This window comes from Tamandua tetradactyla, chromosome 1 (assembly GCF_023851605.1).
Source record: "Tamandua tetradactyla isolate mTamTet1 chromosome 1, mTamTet1.pri, whole genome shotgun sequence".
Classification (NCBI taxonomy): domain Eukaryota; kingdom Metazoa; phylum Chordata; class Mammalia; order Pilosa; family Myrmecophagidae; genus Tamandua; species Tamandua tetradactyla.
In genome coordinates, this window is record NC_135327.1 from 100,348,632 (window position 1) to 100,366,138 (window position 17,507).

General features: G+C 37.5%; 2 protein-coding genes across 3 annotated transcripts in view; one reads left to right on the top strand and one right to left on the bottom strand.

Annotated features, from left to right (window-relative positions):
* Positions 1-17,507, top strand: part of IGF2BP3 (insulin like growth factor 2 mRNA binding protein 3) — a 194,542-nt gene that overhangs the window by 95,177 nt on the left and 81,858 nt on the right. The gene's annotated exons all lie outside the window — the stretch shown is intronic.
* MALSU1 (mitochondrial assembly of ribosomal large subunit 1) overlaps positions 1-17,507 on the bottom strand; it is a 174,962-nt gene that overhangs the window by 53,679 nt on the left and 103,776 nt on the right. The window lies entirely within an intron of this gene.

Consider the following 17,507-nt stretch of genomic DNA (forward strand, 5'->3'; position numbering starts at 1 on the left):
GCATGGGCAGGCACTGGGAATCAAACCCAGGTCTCCGGCATTGCAGGCAAGAACTCTGCCTGCTGAGCCACTGTGTCTCACCCTGTATAATAGTTTTTAAGAGTCTTTGTTAGATAATTTCTCCATCTGAGACATTCTTGGCATTTGCATTTGTCAATTGTCTTTTCCCATAGGAGTTAAGAACATTTTTTTAATATTCTGAGTAAGTTTAGATCGCGTCCTTGACATCTTCAATATTATGTTATGAGACTCTGGATCTTGTTTAAATCCTGTGGAGAATGTTGATAATTTGTCTTAGGGGGAAATCAGCCCAGTAGGAGTCAGGTTATAAGTTTCAATTAACTTTCTGTGAATTATAGTTCCAATTTCAGTTGTTTTCAAAACTTTGCCATACGTCATACTTCTTGGATATGTCTTATGTTTGCATCACCCACTGGTGGCCTTTCTGGGACCTGGGTGGTGACCCATTCCATAATTTAGTTCTCAGAGTCTTTTGGTTCAGCTTTAAGCATGTATACCTTGGGGCTAAATCCAGGAGTTGGGTCACCTTCGGGTGCTCCTATCTCTCTAGGATATCATTAGTGCTTTTTGGTCTCCTGGAAGCTTCCCTTTTTGGTCCTTCAGCTGGAAAGTTGGGGCTTTAGTTATCTAGCTCAGTTGTGTACTTCCTGAAAGTATATCTATATCAAGGATTGAGTGGCAGGTGGACAGAGGTGAAAAAGTAACAGGATTCAGCTTTTCTGCTTGAACCATATTTCGTCTGATCAGAGAAGAAAATACCCTTTCTCAGTTTTTGGTATCCCTTTTCCTGCTTCTCAAACCAGATAGTAGAGGGGTTTTAGAGTTCTGTTTGTCCTTGGTAAAACCTCCAGGATTTACACTGCCCTTAGTCCAGGCCAGGGAATACTGGAGGAAAAAAAGGTGGGGACAGTCACCTCAGGATCACAGGCATTTCACATTCCCCTATCCACTTGCTGTTGCTGTTCCTTATAGTCTGTCCAAGTTTTATGGTTGCATCCAGTGGGAGAAACGGAATGGAATGTGCCTACTTCATTTTATCTGGTTATAGCCTGGAACTAAAGTTTCAATTGCTTATAGTAATATAGATTTTTATATTTTCTAAATTTCAAGAGAAGTCAATTGAGTATGAAATGACTCGAGTATGCAGATTCTTAGAGATGTGAAGTAGAGTACAGATTACTGGAGTAGAAGGCGTTAATGCATAGTGGGTACAGGGTTTCTGTTTGAGCTGATGGGAATCTTCTCTTAGGAGATGATGGTGAGGGTAGTACAGCATTGTATGATTGCTCTCCACTGAATTGCATGCTTGGGAGTAGTTGAGAAGGGTAGTTCATGCTCGATTTATTTTTACAATTTAGAAAAAGAGACAATAACAACTAAAGGCAATACATGATCCTGGAGGGAAAATGATCAAAAGGATGTTATTGGAAACATATGAAAAAGTAAGCTTGATATCAATACAAATTTCTTGAACTTGGTAATTGTGCTTTAGGTGGATTATATAAGTGAATAGCCTTGTTCTTAGGAAAATATACCTGAAAGTATTAACTTTTCAAGGAGCATGATGTATACAACCTATTCTCAAATGTTTAGAAAATAGATAAATTGATGGATTGATAGAATGATGAGATAAATGTGGCAGAACATTAAAAGTTGTTGGTGGATAAGGGTAGGCATGTTAGAGTTCTCTGTATGGGGTTTGCCTAATTTTTGCAACTTTCTTGTGTGTATAAATTATTTGAAACTAAAAAGTTAAAAGAGAAAAAGATGTGAATTGAATTTTTTTGTTCTTTAAGAATGGAATAAAATAGAATAACTTCTCAAATCCTTTTTTTAAATTTTTTATTTTTTTTATTAGTTTTAGCAGTAGCAATTTGAAGGGCAGGGGTTGCCTCAAGTGCTGAGGGCACTTTACTCCTTTGTGTTTTTGCATTGCTGAACGAAGTTTACTTCGTTTTTACCCAAAACATAATGACTTTTGTTTTTTAACATAATGGCTTTTAAAACTTTTTAGTTTGAAGAACTTCGTATTCATCTGGATATGTTTTTACTCAGATCTACTGTGATTTCATTTTATTATTGAAATGTAATAACTGTTAGCTATTTAAATAGACTTGTGTCTTCAGCCCTCAGCTTTGTACCCTTTTTTTTAACTTTTTTTAAATTGCATAGTATAATATATATACAAAACAAAGAAATAAGAAAGCAATAATTTTTGAAGCACTCTTCAACAAGTAGTTAGTTACAGGACAGATCCCAGAGTTTGTCATGGGGTACCATACCATCCTCTCATATTTTTCTTTCTAGCTGCTTCATAATATAGGAGGCTAGAGGGCTTAAATATTTTTTTATCATCACAGTTGGCTTTTTCCCTTCTTTTTTTGTGAAAAATAATATACAAAAAACTATAAGTTTCAAAGCACAACACACAATTAGTTGTAGAACATTTCAGATTGACTTGGGTTACAATTCCACAATTTTAGGTTTTTACTTCTAGCTGTTCTTAAAATACTGGAGACTAAAAGAGATATCAGTTTAATGATTCAGCATTCATATTCATTTGTTAAATCCTATCTTCTCTGTATAACTCCACCATCACCTTTAATCTAGCCATCTCTCTCTTTAGGGGTGTTTAGGCCATGGGGGTTCCAAATTTTTCATATTGAAAGGGTTTGTCACTAACATGGGATAAGGACATGGAACTGTCTCATGTTTCTGAGAGGCTAGGTTTGAGGACTTATCTCGACCAGGGATCCGTCTGGAGGTTATAGGTTTCTGGAAAGTTCCTCTAGTGCATGGAACTCTTGTGGAATCTTATATATTGCCTTAGGTGTTGTACCCTTCTTCTTTAACAAATATTTTCTCATGTCCCAATTGCAGTCTTGAAATGAAAGTCATAGGAAATGTAACCCATTTATGTATATATTATTTTAAAGTCAATATAATGTCCTAGTATACTAGAAAGGAGAAATAAAAGGGAGAAAGTTTAAATAAGTATTTCAGTATGTAGATGCTTGGGCAATACCAGAGCTTAAGGCATAATGAAGTTGTCAAGTGCTTTTAAGATTAACCCTTAGTGGTCCAGTGCTGTCACTGATAAAAATATGACACCTGGGCAGGTTGTGGTGCAGTCAGTTACATGATTTTCCATTGTGACGATAAACAGACCAGAATACAATTTCACCTTGCTTTATGTGGTAGTTGCAGTTTTGAAAACTACAGTATATATTAAACCTGACCATTAAATACTTTAAGAGGCTCAGATAATTGGGCTTTGCATGTACATGAATGCCCAGGACTTTCAAATACTGTGTTGGACATGGATGTCCCTTTATTGAAGGGGGGGGGGGGGGTTACTCTCTTACACACGATAGAATTTATGTCATATCTTGCCCTTCCAGTTAAGTGTCAGTAAAATCCTCCCTCTAAATCAAGGTGACAGCCCCAAAGGATCCACAGATTTCGAAAACCACTCCTTAAGAAACAAGGGTTTCTTTGAGAATCAGTACTTAGATTGTTCCTTCTAAAAGTGGGTGCAAAGGACCTTTATTTATTCCCAGCCACCCCTGTCTGTCTGTTTAATCAATCACAGACTTTTTGGGGGGTGGGGTGGGGACAATACAAATAAATTACTAGAAAAATGAAAATTTAAAAGGTCAGTCCAAAAGAGAAACTTTCAGTTTTTATCATTAGAATCACCATACATAAAATTACTGTCATCTGATATAAAAAATTTGAACTATTTGATCTCTACTTCTGAGCTTATGGGATCACTCTGAAGAGTGCTGCTCTGGATATCGGTCTCATCTTCATCACATTCCGCTTTCTCTTTCTGTAGTCATCCAAAGTGAGTGAATGTTTCAGGAAAATTCTTTCTCTTGGAAGCTTGTATTCCCCCCTCTCTCTGGCTACATGCCAAAAGGTTTTAATTGCAGAACCCCTTTAAGAATTTTGGTATTCTTTAATGACGGGAATGAACTCACTTGCCTTTGCTTTGAAGGTACTTTTTATCCATGTTAAGAATTTGTAGTGTAGGGCAGGCCACAGTGGCTCAGCAGGAGGGTTCTCGCCTGCCATGCCACAGACCTGAGTTTAATTCCTGGTGCCCGCCCATGTAAAAGAAAAAAAATGTAGTGTAGTATAACAGGCATAACTGCCTTTGCTATTTATTTCACCTTAGACCAATACAACCCAAAATCCACTGTTTTTCTCCATGCAAACCTATAGGGAAGCAGTGACTTTTCAAGCCTTAATTTCAGAAGACATCTTGCTGTATTTCTCGTACTGGCGGTTTTAGTAGATTGAGTATTATTACTGTAAAAGGCAGGAAGAGTCCTGGACCTTAAGAGATTTCTTGCAGTTCATGCTGGTGGTGCTTAAGGTGGGTCAGCGCCTATAGCAGGGGGCCGTGACTATTTCTCCTGTAGGTCTGGCGGAGAGCAGAAAAACTATCCTGCTGGAGGAGATGAGACCTCTTGCCGATGCTGATTGAATCTGAATATGACTGGCATCCTTTTCCTACCTTTTGGCTGTTCTAGGTCAGAATAATTATCTTATTTTTTTGTGTGTGAAGACTTGTGGTAGCTTGGAACTGTATGTATCCCAGAAAATCAAGTTCTTAAAGCTAATCCATTCCCGTGGGTGTGGACGCGTTGTAAGTCTTAGATCTTTTGATGAGGCTGGTTCAGTTAAGGTGTGACCCACCTCATTCCAGGTGGGTCCTAATCCTCTTACTGCAGCCCTTTATGAGAGAATGAAATTCAAGCAAAGAGAGAAAAAGCCATCAAAACAAGCTGAAAGCAGTGAAACCATGAAGAGAAGAGAGAGGCCAGCAGATGCCACCCCTGCCTTGCCATGTGACAGAAGAGTCCAGGATTGCTGGCACCCTGTCTTCAGGGAAAAAGCATCGCCTTGATTTGGACATTTTCACAGCCTCAAAACTGTAAGCCTCTGAGCTAATAAATTCCCATTGTTAAAGTGCACCCATTTTATGGTGTCTCCTTTGAGCAGCTTAGCAAACTAAAACAAGACCCTTCCTTCAAACAGGAGTTAAAGAAATCACTGTTTATAGCATGCATCTTGAATACCTTTACTCTTCCTTTTAGCTGACCCAGTTCACACGTAGATCTTTGTACTGACATGCATGGTTCTTTTGTGTATATTTGTGGGAGGGACCCAGACACAGAGTCATCAGTGGCTTTTGAAGCTCTCGTGTGAAAAGGAAATAATGCTTCTTGAGAACTTTTGGTGTATTTAACAAATGCAGCTAGGTTGAAGGATGTGATTTTTTATGTCTTGCTTTGCATATAATAAATGATATAAACCCATAAACTGAAGGGACTATATAACTGAAGGGAACCATTCAGTTATGATGTTGGTGTGGTAGGGGCAACGAGGCTGGACTCCAGGAGCTTGGGTATTTGAATAAAATAGCCAGACAGGTTGATTTAGATTTAGTTACAGAAAATTTAAATTCTGGACGTAATAAATCTGTCTTTGGTCTCGCACAGTAGGTGAAGGTCTAGAGTACATATGCTATCATCTTTTACCCTGTACTCTGGTTTACTTCAGTCCCAGCCAGACTGGCTTTGTTTTTGTCTCTGATTGAGGCCTGTTCTCTTTTTCAGTCACTTTAATTGTTGTTAGATATAGCTCTGTTAACTTTCAGGGTTACAGCACTCCATTTCTGGGTCTTCGGTGTCACAGAGGTACTCAGAATTCCAGGGAAATACCAGCCGATACACATATAGTTCAGTATCTCAGAATCTAGAAATACACTTAAAACTTCAGACTAAGTATGGCTGCTATGAGGCTTTACAATCTAGATTTCCAATTTTCTTATAATATTTTCTGAGAGAGACCTTAACATATTTTTCCATTTGTTTCTGGCTTATTTTGCACAACATATTGTCCCCACGATATATTCAGTTCGTTGCATGTCTCGATGCTGCACCATATTCCATCATATAAATGAATCATAGTTTGCCATTCTGCTTTTCAGTCATTGGACCCTTTGGCTCCCTCCATCTGTCATCATCATGGACAATTTCCAAAATAAACAAACTATGTCTTAGAGTATCTTCACTTGGTTGTACAAAATGCAGTACCCTCAATTTTAGATAATTTTCATTGATCCATAGAGACAAAAACCAACAAACACAGCATCACCAACTATCAAATCAAAACTACCCCTTATTACTTGTCCCTCCCCCCAGTTCATTGCCCCTGGAAGTGCTGTGATATTAGCTAGAGCCTTTTTTTAAAAAAAAATTTTTTTATTGAGAAATCTTTACACACTTACAGTGCAACCATATTATACAATCAGTGGCTCACAACATCATCCCGTAGTTGTGTGTATTCATTACCAAGCTGGTAGCTGTTAAGACATGACATGAAAGAGAGCTGCAGTCAGATGATCAGAGCTGAGATAGTGCTTGGCATGTGGACTGGTGCAGATCTTTTCTGTCTTCTCAGCACTGACCCCAGACAGCTGGCAACGCTGTTCTTGTCTGGGCCTAATGCTATTTATCTTCCTTCTCTGGGCAGCTGATCCTGGCATGTCTGTCTCCCTTACCTCTGCCTGTTTTTCTAAGCCTGCACTGAATACATTTGAGTTCCTTCTGTGCATCAGAGGTGATTCTCTTGCACTGGGCAGCTATGGCAGTTTATCCCAATCAGCTCCTCTAGACTCCAGGACAGAACAAATTCTTTCTAGCTCTAAATGTTTCCAAGACCTTCGTTATTCTCCACACAAATCTGGAAAAGTGTTTCCATAGAATATAAGGTAGAGGTAGTGGAGGTCCCATGTCTGAACATCAAGCAAGCCCCAGGATGATGGAGTGGATAGGAAGAGAGATTTGAAACAGCTTATTATGAACCTGAGTCTTTTGGACAAAGGTGATTCAGCCACACAGAGCCTCTTTCTCATCTGTGAAGAGGAAATTAACAAAGCAGTCCTTTTAGGATCATTGTGAGAATTGGCAATAACACAAAACCTAGCACGCGTGTATGTTAATAATGAATAAACTTCAAGGGATTTGTCTCATGGATAAAATTCTGAGGCTCTGTACTCTACTGTATCGAAGTACTTTACTTCATCAAACATATCACTGGCTTTGTTTTGTTTTTCAGATTTTTTTCTACTAGGAATCCATTTGTTCCTTTCTGGGTTTCTTAATTCTTACTAATTATTTAGCCCTCAACTTGGATTCATTTCTTCCACAAGGCCTTCTTTTTACTTTTCTGCCAAACCTGGATTAGTGAACCTCTCCTATACTTCCCCCAGACTTAGCATCATGGTAGTGCTTAGCACTGTTGTAGTTGCCTTCTGGCTTGTATCTGTCCTTCACCAGACTCTAAGCTTCGGGCTAGGGCTGTGCCTTCCTCCGTGCCACCATCAGCACATGCCCGGTGCGGTCAGTGTTCACTCACTGAATAACTCTTGGTTGGAAGCTCACTCATGTCAGCAATGTATTTTTTAAAATAGTCACTTCCCCCCTCCCCCTTCTCCTCTTCACCTTTCCCTTCCTCCCCCTCTCTGTCCTCCCCCTCCTCTCCTTCCCCCTCATTTCCCTCCCCCTCTTCCTCCTCTCCTCTCCTTCTCCTCAGGTAGGCATACAAAAATAGGATGTGAATATAATGTCTCAGGTCATTGATGCTATTGCAGTAGATGTCAGTTATGCAGTAGATGTCAGTCATTATGTCTTTTTAACTTTAAAATTATTATTTAATGACGGTGCAAATGGAAATCTTGGTACAGGTTATGCTTTACCTTTCACTAGTGGGGAATAGGTTCTGTTTTGGAAAAGAAATGTTGCAGGTATTTTAATCTTTAGTTACTTGTTTTAATGTTTTAAGGTGTTGAGTTTTGTTAATAGTTATCTTAAGTCATCTTACTGAAATGGAGGAAGCTCAATTACTTGTTTTTTTAAAGAAAAACATCAGAAATTTGTGTTGAGGAAATGAGTCACAAAGGAGTTAAACACTCTGGTGAGGGATGCCACTTAGCGCTGCTGTTGAACAGGTTGCTCCCCCAGATGCCAGCCTCATTAGGGTGCATTAATGCTAGGTTTTCCCGAGTTTACACCCACCATTACCCCCATTCCTCCTTCCTCAGCAAGTCTGATGCCCCTCAGCTTTGAGAGTGTTCTGTGTGCTTCCATATGCCAGTATTGCTTAACACTAGTAAGTTGCCCAGCTGAACAAATATTTCTGATTTCAAATAGTCTTCATGATTTTCTCCCCATAAAATACATGATTTAAGCACATTAGTTTCTTTCTTGCTTAAATATGGTCAAGTCTTTCCTAAGTCATAGCTTTGTTTCTGAAGGGTAAGAATTTTATCCTGACTTGCTGCTGAATTAATGTTTCATAAAAGGACCTTTGCTCATAGGGTTTCCTTTGTGACTAGAGACAGAGCTTTGTGTAGTACATGATAGAGCCATAGTCACTTCCTATTGACTGGGTTTGGCTTGGTATTGAGTGCTGCTGGGTTTAAGGGTCACCTCTAAGTTACACTATGTTTTTAGGGTAATAACTTTACCACTGACTTCATGAATTCTCTCTCTCTTTCTCTCTCTCTTTTTTTTTTTTTTTATATTTTTATGGTAAATAACAAACATTCTTGATTTACAAACATTCTATACATTGTGTACAATCAGTGGTTCACAATATCATCACATAGTTGCATATTCATCACCATGATCATTTTTTTGAACCATTGCATCTCTCCAGCAAAAGAAATAAAAAAGAAAAAACAAAAAGCTCATATGAGCCATACCTATGCCTTACCCCTCCCTCTCATTGACCACTAGTATTTCAATCTACTCAATTTATTTTAACCTTTGATGAACTCTTTTTAAACTTCAATTTGTCCTACTCTTATTTTTCTGTCATGGGTATTTTTAAAACTCTTGTGTCAAAATTCTTTTTCTAAGTTCCTGCTTCCTTTTGGGAAACATTTTTTTAATCAGGCAGGTACTTTTGTATATATGTGAACTAGTATAAATAGTTCCCTCCTTTAGAGAACAAGAATTTCAACTCTATTAGTTTTTTAAATAAAACTAACCCGTATGTATATTTGAAAAATTGTGGCTGTTACATTTGTAGGATATATTATTCATTCAGTTCACCAACATTTATTGAAAGTACGTATGGGTTTGTGTACGTTTACAATAACTCTGTGTTCTATCGAGGAACCAGTCTATTAACCAAGGATCATTGATGGCAAATCCATGGTACTTGTGTTACCATTCCTCCGTCCTCCTTTCCTTCCCTCTCTTCCTCAGCAGGAAGAACTCTCTTGAGGAGAGATTCTTTTCCCATTGAGCCTAGATTCAGCAGCAGAAAGTGTCACACAGTGCTCCAGATAATCACAATCAGTTGTTTGGGGGCTGGCATGCAAGATGAATATTATTTGCCTTCTGGGACTACAAGTTCTTTTGTAGTTAATTTTTTGCTCGTCAGTCTTAATTAAATTTATGAATCTGTTTCATTCTGCTCCCCCAAGACTGTCTGCTTACCTCTTTTACATATAAAAATTCTCCTAGTTTGTAAAGAGCACACACTTAGGGGGTACATTGTGTATCAGAGAGAAACATCTCTAGGTCACTCATCTGTTCCTCTCATGTTCTATTCTTCTGACCCCATACAGTTTGTTTCCCTGTTTCTGAGTCTCTTTGAGAATCAGACTCAGAGCCCAGCATGGTGTTCTAAATGGATCTGAACTGTGCTTATTGCAGTGTGGGGTCTTTTCTCCTTCGACATTTGTCATCATTAGTTCAGTGAAGGAAAGATTATATGCTCACATTCTCTGGGCATGAGACTTTCATTGGTTATAATTGAACTAGCATTTGGATATTATTAATTTTCATGTTTAAAGGTAGTGGGGTGGGCTTCTGAGAAAGAGGTGTCTGACTTTAATTGCATTGCCTGGTGCTAACATGGCAGGGGCCTGGCAAGGTGATTAGCAGTGAGGTAGTGGCCACTGACTTTCTTTCTCTGGGGAAAGGGTTCATCTCGGAGTCAGGCTGAGAATGGATGGCAGCACATTCTCCTTAGTCATGGAAGCTAAGAGGAGTTAACTCTAAGCAAGACTGTGGGATTTGCTGAGTGCCCCTAAGGACTAAGGGATCAGGTTCATCTTACCATGAACTCCTAAGAAATTGACTGGCTGTTTTAAATTAAACATGCTTTTGTGTTTACTATTTAAAAAAAAAATTGACGAATAAAGAAAAAATGCCCCCATAATCCTACCATCTTTTGGTAGCCATTATTAGTACTCCTGTGGTTTTGTTGGCCTATATTTAGGGGTGAGCTAGTTAACTGTATTTATATTTTCCATCCAAAATAATTTTCCAGCTGTGGCAGCACCACTTTGGATCAGCCTTTCTTTGACTGAGCCTTGGTGCTGTCAAGGCTCTGACATGTTTATGGGAAGTGTTGCCTTTCTCATTTGGGGCTTAGCTGAACATTGAGAATTCTTTACTGGATCAATATAGAAGGAACTGCTGGTTCTACATTTTTTTATTTGTTTTTTGGCCACACCTGTCACTTCTTGAGCATTACTAGTTGTAAACTCACAAAACAAGCAAAGCCATGTATGCAGAGAAGAGCAGTCTCTTACTTTTTTCCCATCTGTTTTTTTCTGCTGAACATTTCAGACTTAAATACCTTCTATTTATTTTTTGAAGGGCTAATTAATGTGGTTAGGGGAAAATACTAATGTTGTGCATTTTAATCTGAGTGTAATATATTTTATGTCATTAATATCTAGGATGGCTGTTAATGAGCCTTACCGAGATGTTTCTTGAGCTCAGTGCATTGAAGACTTAATGCTAGAGAATAGTGTTAATGAACATTCAAATCTAAAATCTGTGAAATTCTATTTTTCTTGCCTGAACTTATTCCTCTTGATTTTATTGGTCAAGAGGAATAAGATACAATTTATTTAACTGGGGTATGTATAGGGATCTTCTACAAATCAAAGCCTTTCATACATATTTAACCTATAGAAAGTCTGATTTGTAATTTTTTGGATGAAGCATTTCTTGGTGGTTATTCTGCCTTTTTTTATGTTTGATACTTGATTCTAAGGAAGGCAACTGTCATATCTTAACCATAATATAAATTCCATTTTTATGTTTTGTTTGGAACTGAGTTCTGAAGGAGTTAAAAATGGATGAGCACAGGCTTCTGGGAAGAGGTCAGAATGCCTGAGCATATTTAAAAGCCCATCACAGCTGTCCTAGCTATCCTTGCATCCCTCCCTGGACAGTGACAGTTACAGGGAGGGGTTGAGGTTATGTCAATAGCCATAAAATTGAAATAAAAAACAGCATTGACAACCTTCCTCCACACCCCAAATTGACAGCAACAGCTGTGAAGCCTTTAGGCTTCTTAGCAACAATGCTTGTGTAACTGTGGCTTTGGCATCCTTATGGAGGAAGGGATGAGAATAAGGGTGGTTGTGTCCTTACAAGTTCTGTATTTAGTTCTAACTGGCACTGGAGGGATTTCTTCCACATGAAAGTGTTTGGGATGTCATGGAGGGGCACCTTACAAGGCACTGAAGAGGTTGCCTGTCACCTGCTTCTTCCAACTAGCCACTTCCAGTACTGACAGGTGTGTGTAATTCAGTTGCTTCGTTTATACCCTTGATGTCCTGGCCAGTCGAGGGACAGAGTGAGTCTTGTTTAGTTCGTATTTTGGTTTTCAGCTACTTTTTCCCCCCAAAATTTCCAGTAAAGGAGTGACTTAAATGCCTCCACCCCCACCCCCCATAAGTTATATAGGCTCCTTGAATAAAATTTGGAAAGTAAAGTACAAAAATGTTTTGGTGTATTTCCATTCCTTTTTCTACGCAGGTTCACACAGTAATTCAATTACCCATTCAGAGTGTGAGTTTTTAGGCCATTTGATATTACAAAACTGTAGAAATTTTGTATGGGTTTAGATGTCTACCACTTCTGCATGAGAGTAATTGTTTACATATGTCCTCTCCAGCATAATTTGTATTAAAGTAACTTAAAAAACATTAGGCAACTGTAGGCAAATTTTATAAAAACTAGCATCATTATTTCAATTGGCATGTTTGTCTATCTTTGACTGATAGTGACTTTTTAAAAAAATGTGTAATGTTTCAGTTGGTTAAAGCTGCTGAAATGCAATATACCAGAAATGGATTGGCTTTTACAAAGGGGATTTATTAGGTTACAAATTTACAATTCTAAGGCCATGAAAATGTCCTAATTAAGGCTTCAACAGGATGATACCTGGACTGTAAAGAAAACCTGCCGGCATCTGGGACAGCTCTGTCAGCTGAAGGCACATGGGCGTTGTCTGCATTGTCTGCTGGTTCTTTCTCCAAGTTCTGTTGCTTTCAGCTTATTATTCTCGTGGATTTCTCTCTGTGTCCTTGGGTCTTCTCTTAGGCATCTCTGGGGCATTTCTTTCTAAGTATCCATAGGTCCTCTCTTAGCTTCTCTGGGGCACACTCTGAATTTCATTTCTTAGCTTTCCTTTGCTCTCTGCTTTTCTGGACCTTTCAGTTTCTGTGGGTCCTTGTTTAGCATCTCCCGGGGTGTTTATGTTTCCAGGCATCTGTGCTTTCTCTAAAATGTCTCCTCCTTAAAGGATTCCAGTAAGTGGGTTAAGATCCACTTTGAATGGGTTGGGGTCACATCTCCATAGAAACAACCTAATCAAAAAACAGTACTAGGTCTGCCCCTACAAGATTGGATTAGAGGAACATGGCTTTTCTGGGGTACATAACAGTTTCAAACCAGCACACATATTGACCATTGGTTTTGGCTGTTCTGTCTATGACTCCTTTTCTTTATACATGCCTGATATATTTTTCCAGGCTTTATTGGGATTAAAGATTTACTGTTAAATCTTTAATTGAAGTTTTTACTATGTTTCCCCATCTGTGTATGTCTATAATTTTAAAAAATCATTGACTCAGATGACAACATTATTTAATTTCCTGTTTTGTTTTTCACACTAAACCCTATAGCCCTTTCTCATGTCAAACTTTGGAGGCAATTCTTATGTTCTTTTGATTTATAATATCTTAAGCTGTATTAGATCTTTCTTTTTAAACAGATTTATTGAAGTATGATTGATGTACAATAAACTGCACATCTTTAAAGTGTGCAATTTGATATTTATATACCTGTGAAACCATCACAAGATAGTGAGCATATCTATCACCCCCCAAAATTTTTTCATGCTCCTTTATAATACCTCACCCCACCCCAGCAACCAGTTTTTTGCTGTCATATAAATTAATTTGTACTTTCTAGGGTTTTATTCAAATGGAGTCATATAATCTGTATTGGGGTTTGGTCTGGTTTCTTTCATTATTTTGGAATATACCCATGTTCCTGTGTGTTCCAATAGTTCTTTCCTTTTTTTATATCTGAGCAGTATTCCATTGTGTAGGCATATCCTTGTTTATCCATTCAATTCATAAATATTTTGGTTGTTTTCAGTTTTTGACTATAGAAATAAAGGTGCTATGAATATATATATATATATATATATATATACACACACACACACACACATAAAATCTCTAAATAGATACTTTCATTTATATTGGGTGGAGTGACTGGGTCATGTGGTAGGCATAAATTTAACTTTGAAAGAAATAGTCCAGCTGTTTTCAGAAGTATACCATTTTACATTCCCACCGGCAGGGTATGAGAGTTCTAGTTGCTTGTACATCCTCACTACCACTTGGTATAGTTAATTTTTTTACTTTTAGCCATTTTAATAAATGTATAATGGTATCATTGTCTGTGTGTTTAATTTATGTGTGTATTTTTAAAAAACAGGTATATCTCAATTTTGAGATATAATTTACATACCATAACATTTGTTCTTTTAAAGTGTACATTTCAATGGTTTTTAGTAAATTCACCATGTTGTAGAACCATCACCACTGTCTTATTTTAGAATGCTTTTATCACCCCACAAAGCAACTCTATATCTTTTAGAATTTGCTCCCATTTCCTGCTCCCCACAGCCCGTGTCAACCACTAATCTACTTTCTGTCACTAGATTTACAAATCCCTTTCATTAAGTGAAATCATACAACATGTGGCCTTTTGTTACTGTCCTTTTTCACTTATATTTTCAAGGTTCCTCCATGTTCCTTTTCTAAAAAAAATAAACTTGTAATTTTAGAACAGTTATAAATTTACAGAAATGTTGACAAGATAGTACAAAGAGGTCCCATATACCCCACACCCAGTTTCCCCTGTTATCAGTTTCTTACATTATTAATTAGTATGGTACATTTGTCACAATTAATGAACTAATATTGATACATTATTCTAAACTAGTGTCCATACTTTATTCATAGTTTGTTAGTTTTTACATAATGTCCTTTTTCTTTTCCAGAATCCCATTCAGAATACCATGTTGCATTTAATCGTCAGTCTCTGTAGGCACTATTTTAGTTTGCCAGAGCTGCTATGACAAATACCATAAATGGATTAGCTTAAACAATGTGGATTTATTGGCTCACGGTTTTGAAACTAGAAGTCCAAAATTAAGATACTGGAAAGGCTTGCTTTCTCCCCAAAGACTGTAGTGCTCTAGTGCTGGCTGCTGGCAGTGCTTAGGATTCTTTGGCCTATATTTCTTTTTTAGGCTTATATTTCTGCCTCCCATCTCAGGGTGGTGTTTCTGTTACTTCTGGGTTAAGGCCCAACCTGATTCAGTTCATCACACTTTAACTAAAACTTTCTAGTTCAAAAGGTGCTATTTGTAAAGGGCTCACACCCACGGGAATAGGGACTAAGACTAAGACTATGTCTATACTGGGAATATAATTCCGTCTGTCTCTCGCTTCTCTTGGTTGTGACAGTTTCTTAAACTTTCCTTGTATTGATGACCTTGACAGTTTTGATGATTACTGTTAGGTATTTTATAGAATGTCCTTCAGATGGGAATTGTTTGATGTTTTTCTCCTGATTAGACTGGGGTTATGGGATTTGGGGAGGGAGCTCACAGGTAAAGGGCCATTTTCCTTACATCAGACCAGGGACCTGACTTACCAGTGTTGATGTTAACCTCGATCACTGGATGAGGCGTGCGTGCCGGGATTGTCCCTGTAGAGTTACCCCAGTGCCCTCTCACCCTTCGGAAGGAAGACACCAGGCACAGCCCCCAGTTAAGGAGTGAGAGGTTATGTGGTTTCTCCTTAAGGTGAAGTATAGACATAAATATTTTGAAATTCTTCACAGATTTGTCTGTTCTCCCTCATTTGTTTATTCAGTCATTTTTTCATATAGTATGTTCTCACTGATATTTATTTTATACTTTGGGTTATAACCCAATACTACTTTATATTTTTGTCACTGAGTATTTCAGCTTCGATCATTGGATCATTTGGTTCCTGTGTCTCTTTCACCTACCCTTGTCACTGACTTTTCTTTCTCTTTGAGCACTTTCTTACTTTCTGGTACAATGAGATTCCGGGCTCATCTTGTGTATTTCCTGCCTGTCTTATAGTCAGCCATTTCTCTAAGGAGCCACTGTTCCTTTTATTGGAGAATGTTTTTCAGAACCAAGACCTAGGCACTCCATGTGCTTATTGCTACTGAGGTGTCATTGCTTCTAGACTCTCTCAACTGACAGAGGAAGGAAATGCGTGCATGTATATGCATGTGTCTATAAATATTTCTATACGTAGCCATCTGTATCAGTATTAAACTTACTATACTTAGTTCATAACAGTGAGATCATACACTATTTGTTCCTTTGTGTCCAGCTTATCTCACTTAACATAATGTCCTCAAGGCTAATCTATGTTGTTGCAAATATCAGGACTTCATTCCTTTTTACAGCTGAATAATATTCCACCACATGTGTATACCACATTTTCCTTATCATTTGATGGTTAAAGAACACTTAGGTCGTGTTTTTAAACAGTTTTATTCACACACCATACAAATCCATCCAAAGTGTATAATCAGTGGCTGTTGGTATAATCACAGAGTTGTGCATTCATTACCACAATCAATTTGAGACCATTGAACTCCAGAAAGAACAATCCCATATGCTTCCATCTTTTGGCCATTGTGAATAGTGCTGCTGTGAACTTGGATGTGCCATTGTCTGTTTGAATCCCTGCTTTCAGTTCTTCTGTATATTTATCTAGCGGTGGGATTACCAGATCACATAGTAATTTTATACTTAGTTTCCTGTAGAACTGCAAGACTGTCTTCAATAGTGGCGATTCCATTTTACATTCCCACTAGCAGGCTGATTTTATAACTATGTTATAGATTTTATAACTATATAGTTATTTTATAACTATAACACATAACTATGTGTTATAACTATGTGTGTTATGGAGAGGTACATTTGTGGCATTCTTTTTTTAAAATGCCTGCATATTTGGGAAAGACTTTTTTTTTTTTATCAACGATGTTTCTTGTAAGGTATAGACACTGTTTCCTGTTTTTCCTTATAAACATTGCTTTGATGAACATCTTTCTATATATTTCATAACAGGATGGTATGTCTACCTCCTTGTAATAAAATCCTCCTAATAGATTTGCTTCATAGAAGGGTAGACATATATTAGGTTCTGGATTTTATTTATTTGTTGGTTTTTTTAATTGGTGCTTCTTTTCTTCTGGATATATGTCACTTTTGATACATGTTGCTAGTTTGACCTCTGTAATAGACTGGACCAGTTTATTCTTTCACAAATTGTGTTCTTGTAAAAATTGAATATTGCTTTTATTTCTTAACTATTGCCAATCCATTAGGCAACAAAGATTAATTTAAAAATTCATTCATTTCATTGAAGGAGGTTAATCATCAGTATGTGTTTCAGTTGTGATTATGTGTTGTCTTGGTTGCCTGTGTGCTACTGAGTTGTTCATCCACTCATTTCTTTATTTGTTTGTATTCTGCAAGTATTTTTCAAGTTTATCTTTGTTTTCAATGTTCATAGTATGCTTTGCTGATAGGCCTTTTGGATTTTATGAAATCACATTATACAGCTTTTTCTTATCTTTTTTATTTATTTTGAGTCATGACAAGATTCTGTCACCCATCTTTTATTCTAGCATTGAATGACTTTTTTTTTAATTAAAAAAAAATCTGCCTTTGGTCTCTTGGCATTTACTTTGGTATATGGATTTAGTTTTAGTTTTTTTTTCCAACACCCAGGTAATTGTACCAGCTTCTCTGATATGTAAAGCCTGGATCCATTCTGGGTGCTGCTTTTTCTAAGCATGGATTTCTTTTTGCCTTTTAATTAAAAATTTTTTGAGATATAATATAAAATGTACCACTTTCAAGTGTACTATTCAGCGGGTTTTAGTATATTCACTATTTTGGACAGCTGTCACCATTATCTAATTCGAGAGCATTTCCATCACCCCCTGTGGAAAATTAGTGAGTTTATTATGGGACTCTTGAATTTTAAGCCTCATGCTTGTTGGAAGTACTGTTAGTGTGTA